This window comes from Rhodamnia argentea, chromosome 3, assembly GCF_020921035.1.
Source record: "Rhodamnia argentea isolate NSW1041297 chromosome 3, ASM2092103v1, whole genome shotgun sequence".
Taxonomy (NCBI): domain Eukaryota; kingdom Viridiplantae; phylum Streptophyta; class Magnoliopsida; order Myrtales; family Myrtaceae; genus Rhodamnia; species Rhodamnia argentea.
The window spans coordinates 17,144,985-17,160,985 of NC_063152.1; the positions used below are offsets into that span (position 1 = coordinate 17,144,985).

The window sequence follows — 16,001 nt, forward strand, 5'->3', positions numbered from 1 at the left end:
TTAAAAATGATCCACGGTCGATCGTGCCACGTAATATAGCAAGCATTCATGTCGGTGATTTTTGGCCAATAGAACTCAATTGGTAAAAGGTAAAAAGTTTTAAAGCTCAACTGATAAATTTAAAATTTTTAGGGTTGAATTGGCTAAAATACAACGGGTTTAGGGTTTTTTGGACAATTTTCCTATAATCCTCTATCACGAGAGGATTGGAGGAGTTTATTATTCAGTGAAAATCAAAACATCAAAGTAGTAACCTTTTCGACAGAAAAAAAAAAAAGGTAGTAACCTTATTATCAATATGGTGATGAACTTGACATTCGAGTCTTACTTGACTGAACTTTTTTTTTTTTTTTACCCACATGCGAGAGTAATGCATCCAAAGATAAAAGGATTAACATAATAAATCCTCCCATAAATTAACTATGGCGATCATTAATTCCACTCCAACTGATGCATGGAGCATGATGTGCACTGACCCGTGAGCCCTAGCAACATTATATAAAATGAGTATATTGATGGGTACCTACAAAGAAGAATATGCATAAATAGAGGAACAAATGACATAAACAAAAAAAGGGGGAAATAATACTAAATAACGAGAAATTATTAGGTAGCGCAAGAAAATAATGAAAAAAAAATGATTAAATGAAGTAAAATCGTGAAAAAAAAATTCCATACTTAATTATAAAAAAAAAAAGTATTGTTAGGACCCAACTAAATTATCATATGGTGCCACAAGTCTCCAAAATCAACATGCCAACCCCTAAGATCTCAAGAAGAAGAAGAAGAGGAGGCCCAAAAACAACGTCCACTTCACTCCTCAAGCCCACCCCATCCTTCTCCTCACCTTCTCTCTCCTTGTCTCGCCGGCGCTCTCCGTCGTGACTGAGGCATGCACCGCTGAATCAGGCAGCTGCATTGACAAGGCCAGGGCCCTCCCCCTCAAGATCATTGCCATCGTCTCCATCGCAAGTCTGACTGGTGTCCGCTCCCTGCGGTTTACCCCGCTCGGTCCCGGCCCTCCAGCTTGACGGCGACCTCTTTGTCATCGTCAAGTGCTTCGCAGCGGGCATCATCCTCGCCACTGGGTTCATGCACGTGCTGCCTGTCTCATTCGACATGCTGTCCTTGCCGTGTTTGAAGGAGAACCCTTGGCAAAAGTTCCTGTTCACCGCTTGTGACGCCGTGCTGAGCGCCCTCATGATCGACTCTAAGGCGACCATAGTCTATAGCCAGAAGAACAACATGGGCGTCATCCCCGACTTGTGAGGGCCACGATGTTGACCGGGAGATAGGCGTGGTGACCGCGGCGCATTTGCATAGCCACTACCATGGCCGCCGCCGCCGCTGCCACAGAACGGCGGCGAAGGTGGAGACCCCGAGTTCTCAGCTGCTTTGGTACAGGGTGGTTGCAATGATAAGATCATACTTTGGATATTGTTCGCATATGTTCTTCACTTAGATTTATTTACCGTATGGGACTTACTAAAGTTCACATAAATGTGAAGCTCGCAAAGATCAGCAAGATACATTCCCTCAACCGCACAATCATTATTTCGCAAGTAGCATCATTTATTTACAAATATCGACATAGATGCAAGACTCACTTCATATATGTTAGACTTCATGTTATGTATACTTTCTACTGGTTTCGACGGAATTATTCTCTCAATGCAGTATCTTTCACCAAAAATAATTCGTCGGCTTTTAAGTGTATGGAGAGGGTTCTATGGTAATTTTGCACATGAATAATTCAGATGAATGTGAAAATCAATGATTCAGTTCGAAATGACACTATACAAACGTAAATCGAATTGGAGTCTGATTCAACGGAAATATTCAGAAAGTTAATCTACCACAAACGAGTCAATCATAAACAAATTTCGACGGGGTTTTTTCGATGACGAAATTTGAGAAAGCAACGGTATTACGCCGGAGTTTGCCTCGACTATATAGAGAGGGTTCTATGGCAATTACGGACAGAAATAATTCAAGTAAATATGAAAATCAACAATTCAATTCCAAATGACACTACATAGACATAAATCGAATTGGAGTTTGACTCAACAGAAAGATTCAAAAAGTACAGCTACCACAAACGAGTCAATCGTAAATAAATTTCGACAGAGTTTACTCTACGATGAAATTTAAGAACGCAACAGTACTATGCGGGAGTTTGACTCAAAGATGGAGCACCATGAATAAAGATACTCGTCGGATTTGACTCGACGATGAGGATCCGAAGACTGTAGCTAAGGAAAATCTAAAAATGCAATACAGAAAATGTAAAGATAATAAAAATATAACATGTTGTTTGTTTGGGGGCTTCTTCATTGGATGACTAATGGTATTTATATTGAGGATGCGATGACTATCCCTTAACGGCTCGGAGCGATTGTGTTTCTTCACGTATACGCGAAGAAACACAATCGCTAATTTGAGGATGCGATGACTACAGGGATTTAGCTACGAAAAATTTGCGACGGAAAAAATTCGTTGCTAATTTCCAATGAAAATAGCGAAAAAATGAATATTCGTCGCTATTTGCGACGAAATTAGTGACGAAAAAATTAGTCGCTAATTAGCGACTAATATAGCCACAAAAAAAATTTCGTCACTAATTAGCCACGAATTCGTCTCTAATTAGCCACGAAAATGACCACAAAAAAAAAAATCATCGCCAATTAGCGACGAAAACGGCCATGAAAAGATTATTCGTCGCAATCTCCTTTGCGACGACAATAGGCTTCGTTGCCAATTAGCGACGAATATCTTTTTTTTGTCGCAAATTCTTCTCTTAAAAGTTAGCGACGAAAATCAAAGTTCGTCGCTAATTAGTGACGAACTTTAATTTTCGTCGCAAAATTAGCACCTTGAATAAAAATAACAAAGAAAATATTAAAATTACCGACGAATTATTATTTTCGTCGCTAATTTAGCGACCAAATGTATTATTCGTCGCTAATATGATAGAAATAAAAATAAAAAAGAAAATATTCAATTTAGCGACGAATTAGCTTTTTCGTTGCTCGGTAGCGACGAAATTTGTTTTTCGTTGCTAATACGATATAAATAAAAAATCAAAATAAAAATAAAAATAAAAATTACCTACGAGCAATGTTTTTGGTCACTAATTAGCGACGAAAACCAAATTTCGCCACAAATTTGTTGCTATCATTTAGCGACGAAAACCTATTTCGTCACTAATTAGCGACGAACCATGTTTTTCGTCGCAAATTCTCTTCTTAAAACTTAGTGACGAAAATGGTCATTCATCGCTAATTAGCGACGAACGTTGATTTCGTCGCAAAATTAGCACTGTGAATAAAAATAAGAAAGAAAATATTAAAATTAGTGACGAATCACATTTTTTGTCGGTAATTTTATATAAATATTAAAAAAGGAAATATTCAATTTAGTGACGAATTAACTTTGTCGTCGCTAATTTAGTGACGAAATTCGTTTTTCGTCGCTAGTATGCTATAAATAAAAATAAAAGTAAAAAAATAAAATGTTAAAATTAGTGACGAATTAGCTTTTTCACCGCTAATTTAGTGACAAACAATTTTGTTCATCGCAAAAATTAGCATTGTGAATAAAAATAAAAGAGAAAAGATTTCAATTTAGCGATGAACTAATTTTTTCATCGCTAATTTGGCGACGAAATGTATTATTCGTCGCTAATATGATATAAATAAAAATAAAAAAGAAAATATTAATATTAATATTATCGACATATTTTTTTTTCCGTCGCTAATTTAGCGACGAATTAGCTTTTCGTCACTAAATTAGCGACGAATTGTTTTGTTTGTCGCTAAATAAGCCACGAATTGTTTTTTTCGTCGCTAGATTTCTTTCTCATATCTTATTTATTCTTTCTTTTGACATTACTTTCTAAAAGCCTCCTACCCAAGTTTCAATCCCACGTGCTCTCTCTCTCCTGTCTGTACGACATCTTCATCTTCTTCTTCGCTTCTGCATCTTCTTTATTTCCTCCTTCCTTCTTGTTCTTGCTTTCTTTTTCTGGTTCAGCCGAGCGACCCACCTCCACTCGACCACTACAGCCCGCACCACCACCCTCCGTCCACTCCCGTCGCTAGCCACGCCTGCCGGCCACGGCCAGTCAGCCTCGCGCGAGCCGCAACCAGCCAAGTCGCTTGTAGCAACCACCTGCTAGCCTCGTCGCCGTAAACCTCGGACCTTCGCCCCACGACCCTCCTCCACCTGAGCTTCGCTGCCACCGAGCACTGTTACCCAGCCACCTCCGGCCACCTGAGCTGGCCGAGACTCACAGATCTGACGACGAGCCCGCCGCGACGACGATTTGAGCTCCCTGTTCCTGAACCCGACGCTCTCCCGAACCACCGTAGCCACTGCTCGGCTTGGCCACCACCTGAAACTTGCAACCCGAGACCCTCAGCTCGCGGCCCAGCTGCACCTCTCCAGCTGCCATCACCACGACGCCACAAGCTTGGGCCATTGCTCGCGAGCCCAATTGAGCTCGGGAGCTCTGAGATCCGCAAGGCCCAAGTACCGACCCACGAGCCAGCAGCCCTGCCATGCCGCGCCATCGTCCCCAGCAGCCTCAGCGCCGCTATTCAGCCACTACCCGAGCCTTAGCCGTCCGTTGCGCCGTTGACCAACCGCTGCCGATCATGGAACCGTGAGCCTTGTGACCCGAACCCGTTAAGTTGACCTAACTCGAGAAATCCGCCGACTCCTACGAACCTGACCCGGACCCAAAAATCCGATATCCCGACCCGTAGACTCGACTTGACCCGGTGACAGAAAAATATTTGTGTCATTCTTGTGAAAAATGTAGATGAATGTATCTCATTTTCATATTATTATAAAATTTTGATATTATTAAGTGCTAATCAATGCTAAATATAAATTGCAGAAATTAATTTTGCTTTTAATTAAATTTAAAATCGAAAAGTAAAAGAAATGATTTTACCATATGAAAAAAAAAAAATTCGTCGCTAAATTGGGTTTTGCGACGAATTTTGCCACAAAAAAAAAATTCGTGGCTAATACGGTGTCGCTAAATTTAGCGACGAACATAAAATTCATCGCTAAATTTAGTGACGAAATTTATTTTCGTGGGAAAATTCGTGACTAATTAGCGAGGAATAAGTTTCGTCGCTAATTTGCCACTGAGGGTAATTCGTCGCAAAATTCGTGGCCAATTAGCAATGAAACTTATTCATCACTAATTAGCCACGGATAGGTATTTGTCACAAAATTCATCGCTAATTAGTCATGAATTTTGTTTTTCGTCCCTAAATTTTGCGACGCCTAATTGGCGACGAATATTTTTCCGTCGCTAATTTTCGTCGCAAATCGGTTTAGCGACAAATTTTGGTCAATTTTTCGTGGTAAAATTGGTAGCTAAATCCTTGTTTTTTTGTAGTGATGTAACCTCCATCAGTGTGTCCATATCCCTAAATTTCTGCATGTTTCTCCCATGTTCCTGAACGATTGTCTTCATCGTGTGAGGGTCGTTTTGTAACCGTCGATCACTGTCCTAATTGGGTCTTCAATCGGTAATTGTTCCCTCCAAAATGTGCATTGCTGACTTCAATCGTCATGGGGACTCCAAGTTGTGAGTTATATTTCAATAAATGTTTGCCGCCAGCATTCATATTGGTGGTTTCTAAGTATTTGTCTTCGTGTTTCAACAACTGAATATGAGAATTGACGAATATTATCGCCAATTATCACGTGTTTATGTCTAGGGTTAATACCACGAAAAGCCTCAAACCGTTATACCTATGACGAATTTACCTCAAACTAATTTTTTTATAACAAAAAATCACAAACTGGTGCATATATGACAAATTTATTTCAAACTATTTTTTGACTATCAAAATTCCCAAACCGATTCATCTGCAAAAAAATCATCTCAAACTAATTATTTTGATCATAAAAAACCCAAAACTGATATATATGTAATAAATTTACCCTACGTTAGTTTTCGCTGAATTGGATTAATACCAAGTTGAAACGCTTGTGACAAATAGAGGGTAAAAACACCAAACTTGTACATCCGACAATTGTCATGTGTCATCCAACTCAAAAATTTGACTATAAAATTTAAAGAAAACCAACATAGGGTAAATTTGTTACTGATGTATCAATTTGGGGAACATTTATCAAAGGTGTACCGGTTTATGATTTTTTATGATAAAAAAATAATTTGAGTTGAATTTGTCATTGGTGTACCTATTTAAGATTTTTCGAGGTATTAATCCTTATTTCTATGCTCATCAATAGGTTGGTGTGTGAACAATGGTGCTCATGTGTTACGCACGCAAGTGCTCACGCTTCCATGCCATTCACACACATCCCTTCGCTCACGTGCTAGGCACATGTACATCGATGCTCGAGTCAGATCATATTTTGGTGTCAACGTATGTCCACTATTAAAAGAATTAAATCTCTTTTGATTCATTTTAAATAGTACCTTGATCACACGCGGTCTTCTTCGCAGGGTTTTCCAATGTACATTTTGCCTTCTGATGCTTTGTACTTCGTGCGCGACTAGCCATCTCATGATCTCTTGTAGTATTCTGACACATCGCTCCGATTATTTATGTATAATGAATCGTGATCAATATAATTCGTATCTCTTCTAGATCATTATCTTTTGGAAAAAAATCCAAATAAAAACATGAAATGCTCTTATTTTCTTAAATAATGGTATGAGGTAGACTTTGTTTTAAATAAAAGCCCGATGTGCTCTTCTTGTTTTAAAAATTCCTGACCATGGATATTTTCATCATTTCTTATTTTGATTTCTTTTTCCTTCTTTTCCATTTTACGTTTCCTTTTTTCCTTTTATTTTTTTTGTCCTTTGTTTTGGCGGGAAAGCAGGGTGAGTCCGTTGAAGGCTCACTGGCCACTGGCGACCTTTGCCCAAGCCCTCGTCGGCCGCGGAGAGGCGACCCTCGGCCACCCAGATCTGGCGATCCCTAAACATCGGAGCAATCCTGCAATGCCGCATCTCCTGATGGAACGACAAGACTACCTTGACCCTGTTCATGCTAAGCTGTGCACCCGGGTAAGCTTTGCAGGACTCCACCGTGGGCATGAACCAGTACTCTTTCTTCGTGCGAAAAGTCTCGGTGGCATTCCCAAACTTCTTTAAATGCGCAAACGTCCTGAACAACGAGTCGAAAACCCGAGGCGAAGAATCGCACGCCCGGTAGGAGTAGGGTACCGCATCAAATAGCTGATGTGCATGATCAACCGGGCCAGTCGCCGCCACGAAAGCTCGGACGATCGACTCCACCGACTTAAATCTCCGATTTTTCGTGAGAACGTGAAGCACGATGAAGTGGGTCTCGAGGGCGCGGGAACCCGGGCTTCAGAGCTTGACCCAGTTGAAGAAGTCGAGGGCCAGGACGTTGTCCGTTTGGATCTTGAGCAAGATGTGCTTCGTCCGTAGAGGAGTCAACCCAGCGCTCAGCAGATCGACCTTGCCCCAGTCGGAGTGCACGTGGCGGCTGTGAGCGACATTGACGAAATCGATGTCTCATCCTCTGGGTTCGGTGATCGTCCCGTGGGGCATTGGAATCAAGTTCAGGCGACCCTTGCCGCTATAGGTGAGGGTTGCCAGCAGTCAGCCCGCTGGAGCCGCCGCTCTCGCTGCCCGAAACAAAAGAGAAACAAAAAGGGGAAAAGGAAAAGAAAAAAGAAGAAAAGGACAAGGAAATGACGAAAATGCCCTCGGTCAGGCTCTTCTTCGAAACAAAGAGTGGCACTTTAGGCTTTGGAAAACTTGTCAAAAAAGTCCTAGACCTTTCACACTTTTGTCAATTCGGACCTAAACTTTTTAAATTTGCCGACTTAGTCCAAAACCTTTTCACTTTGTGCCAATTTAGTCTTATTGATCGGAAATCCCGGAAGTAGACACCGATCGTCTTACGTGGCACCGCCGACGCTAACATGGATAATTTTTAAATATTTTGCTTTGAAAAAATCTAATTTTATTTTATTTTTTCCGTTAATCTAGTTGGGGTTATTGGCCAGGAAACAAAAAAAATAATAATTGATTTTTTAAATAAAAAATTTTAAAAAAATTATTAAAAATTATCTCCGGCAGTGTCACGTAGGACAACCGACATCCACGTTAGTGATTTTCAGTGAATATGAATGAATCGGCACAAAGTGAGAATGTTTAAGACTAAATCAGCCAATTTAAAAGATTTAGAACTGAATTGGCAAAAGTGAGAAAAGTTTAAGACTTTTTTGACAATTTTTCCCTTCGGATCCTTATTTGAAATACTTCAAATTATTTTTTTTTTTTTAAGAAAATGAGGGTACTTCGGCCCTTATTTGAAATTTTCTCTTATCTTTTGGGTCCATCTTTATCCCAGGCAAGCGAGTATACGCAAGAAATCTTTCATTCACTTGTCTTCTTCCTTGGACGCTAATTTCCTACCTGGTCCAAAGCCTTCGAACCTCTTATGTTCTTTGCTTTGCTATTTTTCATGACGTTCAATCCTCCTCGATATCCTCCTACTGATGATTATCACCAAATTCTATGATCTGCAAAATGATGAACACGCTAGTTAATTGTTGTTTCCATCTTCTGAACGTATTTGAAATGAGATCCTGAGGCTGAGCAAGCTCATTTCCTCAATCATCAACGAATTCCAACCTTCTCTCAAACCCAGTTTTCCGAAGAAGCATGAAGAATCGCTTCCCATCCAAAGGTCTTCCATCATCGACACATGGACTATAGAACCCTCTTCTCACCATCAAAAGCGGCTTCCAATTGCTCGGAAATTCTCAGCTATATTGAGGAGCTTGGATGGTGAGCAAAAACAATTGATCAAGAAGCGACAAAAGACCCACACCCAAATTCCGTAACCTTGGGTCCGCTATCCCGATCATGATTTTCCTACACCCCATAGGAAAACGTCCTTCCCCTTTTGGACAGGTTGTGGGCGAGGAGGGATTCGAACCCCCGACACCGTGGTTCGTAGCCACTGTTTCCGAGATTTTCCCTCTTTTGAGGTGGACTTCCATAGGTGCTATTTGCGAATGAAGAATGACCTTTTGCATTCAACTTGCCTGGGAAAGGGCTGGGATGGAGACCGCTTTGGAGGCTAGCCTGTTTGTCGTATGACCTAAAACTCGGGAATTCTGCCGCTAGTTTACTGTCGCTTCTTAACTTTGGTTCCCATGTCGATCACTCTTTTGGACGTTTATGTCATAGCTGGTTTTCCTCCGGTAAAGGACATGGATTCTATTGAAACCCTCGATGCTCCTGATGATGACATTCTTGCTAAACGGCAAAATTTATTGGTTGATTTCCCTGTACGTCTGGTTTAATCACTTCTAATGAGCACACGACTTACTTGCATTACTAGCTTTCCAGTTACGTCTAGTTCAACCCAATCGCTCAAAGTTTCTAAGGATTTTCTGTATCTTGCCTCTCACCTCGCGGCAGGTAAGCCAACTTTGTTAGGTCCGCTTAGGACGCTCATGAAAACTATTCTATTTCTAGAATCAATTTTTGGCTAGAAATAGATTTTTCTATTTCTAGTTTTCGAATGAGATTTTAAGAAAAAAAAAAACGCGTTTGATAACGACATAAAATTTACGTTCTCCAAACAGGAGTTTGTTTAATAACGGTTGAAAATTTCTACTTATGGAATATTATTAACACAAAATCTTCTACGGAAAATTTCTACTTCATTTTTTATTTTTATTTTAAATTTATTTTAAAAAATAGCTTTTACTATTAGAAAATATTACTTACTATTTAAAAATAAAAAAAATATTATTTATTTATTATTCTAGCGGCGTCGGTGGTTGTGGCGATCGGCGGTGGTTGCGGTGGCTAGTTGTGGGCAATGGTCGATGCTTGGCGGCTGCGGCGGGCGGTGGGTGGCGGCGGGGGGCGGCGATGGCCGGCGGAGGTTAGCGGTAGGTGGAGGTGGGCGGCGACGGGCAAAGGAGGTGGCGGTCGGCGGCGACCAACAGTGAGGGTTGATAACGCCCGGTGGTGGGCGGGGGTGGCTAGCAGAGGTCGGTGGGGGACGATGGTTGACGGTCGTAGGCGGCGCCCGACAAGGAAGGGCAACAAAGAGAGTGCGACAAGAACTTGAGAAAAAACGAACGGCTTTCTTAGGTTATTTCTCATTTTTGTTTTCGGAATAGAGAAGCTATAATTTTTAGCTTCTTATTTCCCTTTCAAATTTATTTCTAGAACAAAAAATTGTTTTAAAAATGGAAAAAATAGAATTGTATTACCAAACGAATTTCTATTCCAAACCTATTAAATAAGTTTGGAACAGAAACAAAGAAATAGAATTATTATTATGCACGCCCTTATTCTCGCCATGTTGTATAGGGGTTTTACTCATGCATCTTTAGCAATGACATCAAAAGAGGATGGCACTCTATTTGGCTCGTTCTGGCTCTTCCAAGCTTGGATGACTTTATATTTCCCCAACGATGGGGCGACGACCATAGGCGGGAGGGGCGACCTCCATCTCTATGCATGTGTGCGAGAGCCAATCGGGAGAGGGTCCATCGGCCTTTGCCGCCTCCCGCCGACCCCTCCCCCCTCGGTCGGGGATATGAGGTGGCAGCCACCGGCGAGTCCCGCCTATGGGTGTTTTTTATTTTTAAAAAGACAGAAAAAGGAAAAAAAATAAAAAAACAATAAAAAGAATAAAATGGGGAAATGACAAAAGCGCCATTTAGGCGAATCCTTTTTTTAAGACTCTATAGCCACTTCAAGCCCTTATTTGAAATGTGACAAAGAAAACCTTTATAAGCGCTCCCGTACTCTCCTTACTCGATCTTTAAGTATGGATCAAACCTTGCCGGTAGCATCCATAATATCTAAGAAAGAAAATTCGGAAAGGAGGCCCCGCGGATTTGCACTCGGAGGGTTCACTTGCTTGATTTGTAAGGAGCTCCTCATTTATTTTCAGTGCATTCTCTAGCAGCATACGTAACTCGTCGAGTTGGTTCTTCGTCATTTCAAGTGCTTCCTTTTCTTTAGCTAGCGATTCCTCAAGACCCTTCCTCCGCATTAGCTCCTCCCGAAGTGCTATAACCTGTAAATAACCAATGATGTTCGGATACATCATTATCATATTACGAAGGCACTCAAAGCTCTGTACCTACCAATATCAACTTATGAGGCTGAGGCCGTGCCAAGCACTTGCGTCAAAGATGGACTAAGCAATTTCCACCTAATGGAGTCTACTCAAAACTCACAAGCTTAGGAATACTAATGTTCTAAGTTAGTTCTATTCCATATGAAGGAACTTCATTTAGATTGGTCTACAAGACTTCCGCATCCTCGGTTGCACCATTTAGAGCACTTCGTCAGGACATTGATTAGCAAAAAGAAAGCAGATTCTGAACAATTGATTAACTAAATTTGTGCATCCTTGCTTTTTATCCGCAATACTCGAGAATCCATGAATACATCAGCCACAGAACATAGCAAGATAATCACAACGAGAACATTGTTGGAGGTTATGGGTTTTGAGAATGGAGAGCGTTTTGGTTGCTTGAAGTATTACACCAAGAGACATCAAGTTTGGAATGTTCAACAGTATTACCTCCAGCTTAGGAAAACCCTAGAGTTAATATGCAAGCTATTGGGCTCCAACCCATATGGACCCAAATAACCATGCTTTCACCTATTGGGCTTGTATGTAAACATATTATTTGGACTATATTAACAACATATCCAACAATCTCCTCCTATGTTCACCATACAGCACAATTCAGATACGGTGGTCGGTGTAATGTTCAAACAAATATGAATCATCCACATTCAGTCCAAGACAATCAACTCGGATTGGACAAAGAGTTTTAACAGTAAAATATTAAACTCAATCATCATTTGCAATCCAAATAAGTGAATCATCATTATCAAGAATCTGTTCTGAGATCAGTACATCAAAATAAATATTAAGAGTTTTAGATTCAGTCTAAACTCATCCAAATCCCAACAACCAAAAATAAATCTCAGAATTAGTTCACAACCAACATATGCACAACAGTCAAGTATAAGTAGGCTAGTCAAAATAGTCAAAGGCCTCACAAATACAAGAAACGAGCATGATAATATTCACAAAATAGAGATAGCAAAATGTAAGTATCAAGTAAATGGACTCCATCAAAATGGGCAATAGTAGGTGAACTGTTAAGTCCCCACATACTCTAAATGATATATTCATTCATCAAGCAGGCCATCCTGGTTAGGATCCCACTCATTAAGCTCTCCTCCATCTCTCGTCATCCCCGTAGAATGTCAAATATGAATTTCATATTATCATGAATTCAGTCATTTGAATAATCTACTAAAAGTGACTAGTTCTACTAAAAGAACTTAGCATCATAACATTAAGCGGAGAAGAACATATATTAATGTCGGAAAACATTATAATATCATGTTCATAAGCATCAAGCCGGTTTCATAAATTATGAACAAGGCCTAAACAATTTGATTTACAAAGAGCCATCAACTTAAGTTTATTTGTAAGAGAATAACCAGTGTCTAGTTTCAAAGAACATGACCAAAAGTCGGGTCACTTATAATAACCTTGTCATATAGTATCAAGTTTCAATTAAGAACAAGATTAACAGGCTTCTTATGCAAATAATTATTTCTACGTTTCAATTTGGAATGTCACAATTACTGATTCCTTAAAGTCAAATAATCTAGCATCAAGTTTGGAATGAGATCATTTAACCAAAAGGATAGTCCAACCTAGTTGGATTGTATCATCAAGTTTGGAATGACACAAGCTTCTCGGGTAGAACTTTTGAATTAGGTTAAAGTCATCTTCATCAAGTTTGGAATGAGACAACTCACCCTTTTCAAATTAGTCGGCAACCATGAACGTCGATGAAACATATAGACTGTGCTTATCATTTTGGCCAACAAAGGAAGATTCGATAATTCAAAACACATAATTAGATGGTAAGTAAATGGTAATTAAGACTTGTCTACACAGTCTTTAACCCAATTTCCCCCACTGTTTTGAATAATCGATCTTTAGGCATACCCTTTGTGAGAGCATCGGCCATGTTATCCTTCGATCGCACATTCATCTAGGTGATAACTCCTTGTTCTCTCGGATAATTCAACAACGCATGCCTCGGTTCACATGTCTTCTCTTTGAATTAAAGAGAGCATTCTTGATGACTTGAGCAGCTGCTTGATTATCACGAAACAGGCTTAAAGAATTAATCTTTAGCCAAGTCAAAGGAATATACGTAATCGGATTATTTATCCACTCTACCTCTTCGCCGGTTGAGACTAAAGCAAAAAGTTCTGATTCCATAGATAACAATGCAATACAAGTCTGTCTTTTGGATTTCCAAGTAACAGCAACTCCACCCAAAGTGAATACATATCCACTTGTGGACTTACTATTACCAATTTCTGAGCACCACGAGGCATCGGAATATCCATCCACAGTTGGAGGAAAACCAAAGTAACATAGAACATAATCTTTAGTACCTTTAAGGTATCTCATTAGCCTACGAGGGCATCCCAATGCTCTTTACTAGGATTACTAGTGAAACAACTCAGCATGCCAACTGTAAAGGCTATGTCGGGTCTAGTGCAACTCATAGTATACATGAGACTACCAATCGGTTTCGAGTACTTTAATTGATCCACGCTGGTCCCTTCATTAAGACTCAGCCTTTTATTATAATCACATGATGTCTCACTCGGTTTACACTCACTGTATCCCCGGGTAGAAAGTAGCTGCTCAATATAATGAGTTTGGCTAAGGGAGATGACTTGCCTTTCATAGCTCACTTTCATACCAAGAATAATATTAGCAATACCAAGATCTTTCATGTCAAATTCTTTGGCTAAAGTAGCTTTCACGTCACTCACTACGGAATGATCAGAGCCAAGAATTAACATGTCATCAACATACAAGCAAATGATTACTATCTTATTTGACATAGAATGATGGTAAATGCATTTATCCGAATAACTAGACTGAAAGCCATAACTCTTTACCACTTTGTCAAATTTAAGATGCCACATCTTAGGTGCTTGTTTAAGACCATACAAGGATTTGTTCAATTTACAAACTTTGCCCTTAAGACCTTTCATGACATACCCTTCCGGTTGTTCCACGTAAATTTCTTCATTTAACTCTCCATTTAGGAAAGCTGTCTTTACATCCATTTGATGCACTACAAAGTGTTCGATGAATGCCAAAGCAAAAAGAATTCTTATAGTTGATAGATGACACACAGGTGAATAGACATGAAAATAGTCTATTCCACTCTGCTATTTATAGCTTTTAGCTACTAAACGTGCTTTGTATCCGGCTATTGATCCATCACTATTTAGTTTCTTCTTCAATACCCACTTACAGCCTATAGCCTTAGCCCCTTTTAGTAAATTGACTAGTTGCCAAGTGTGGTTATGCAAGAGAGAGCTCATTTCATCATCTATGGCTTCTACCCACAACAGGGATTCCCTAGATCTCATTGCTTCCCGATAGGAGAATGGATCATCCTCTAAATGGTAAGTAACAAAGTTCTCACCAAAACTTTTGGGAACTCTCTCTCTTGTAGATATTCTAACTGGAACTGGTTCAACAGCCAATTGTGTGGGATTAGTGTCGGAAGGGCCTGCTTCAGATTCTACGGGAGATTCTGAAATCATATCTGTAGATCCAGAAGCATTCAAGCTATGATCTCTAAGAAACTTATTTTCAAAGAATTCTGCATCTCTAGATTCTATCACTGTGTTAGTAGATAAATCCAAAAACCTATCTGCAACACTATCTTCTGCACTACCTAGATATATACCAGTAATGGTTCTAGGTCCCACCTTAGGTCTCTTAGGATCTTGTATTCTTACATAAGCAACACAGCCTCAAGTCTTAAGAGTATCATATCTACAAGGACGCTTATGCCATACCTCATAAGGTGTCATAGACAACTTAGAGTGCGGCAACCTATTCGGGATGTGATTAGCGGTTAGAACTGCTTCTCCCGAGTAGGAGGAAGGCATGCCACCTGTAAGTAACATAGAATTTAACATTTTAGTTAATGTTCTATTCTTACGTTCGGCAACACCATTTGATTGGGATGAGTAAGGAGCAGTGGTTTCAAGTATTATACCCTCTGAAGCACAAAATTCCTTGAACCTTGTCATTGTATATTCTCCTCCTCTATCACTCCTAAACCTTTTAATTTTCAAGTTGAGTTGATTTTCTACTCTAGACTTGAAAATCTTAAATTTTTCAAAAGCCTCATCTTTCGATTTCATCAAATAGACATGACAATATCTAGAAAAATCGTCTATGAATGTTTTTAGATACTTCCAACCACCTCTAGTAACGTAATTTTTGAAGTCACAAAAGTCAAAATGTATTAGCTCAAGAAGTTGTGTGCTTTTAGAAACCGACTTAAAATGTTTTCTAGTAATCTTAGCCTATGCACACACTTCACATTTGTCAAATCGAATAGAAGTATCCAATGGAATGTTGTGAGTTTTAGCTAGATGTTGCATTTTCCTGTAGTTCACATGTCCAAGTCTATTGTGCAACAACTTTGGATCAATCAAAGTAGAACTCACATGGTTTATGCTATCAATATCTAAACTCAACCTATACATGCCATTAACCATGAATGCACAACCAAAATAACATGAGTTAACAGATAAAGTTACTCTGCCATTCATAGTTGAAAAGGACATACCAGCTTTATCAAGTAAACTCATAGATATCAAATTCTTTTTAAGTAAAGGTACTACTCTAACATGTTTCTGAGTTAATAATTTACCTTAAGAAAGCACCAAATTTGTAGTTCCAACATGAATCACCTCCGCCTCGCCACCATTGCAATTTTCCATGGTGTCTTTCACTTCTGTGACCTCGGTGAGTAAGTTTTTGTCATTTGTAACATAACAAGTAGCGCCACTATCCAACCACCACTCGGAAGAGACACTGGTCTTTCCATTCTTCATCATTCCAATGAAG

General features: G+C 39.7%; 2 pseudogenes; one reads left to right on the forward strand and one right to left on the reverse strand.

The window, feature by feature from the left end:
• Nucleotides 1-16,001, reverse strand: part of LOC115754066 — a 69,130-nt pseudogene that overhangs the window by 13,383 nt on the left and 39,746 nt on the right.
• LOC115754043 lies at nucleotides 754-1,617 on the forward strand (annotated as a pseudogene).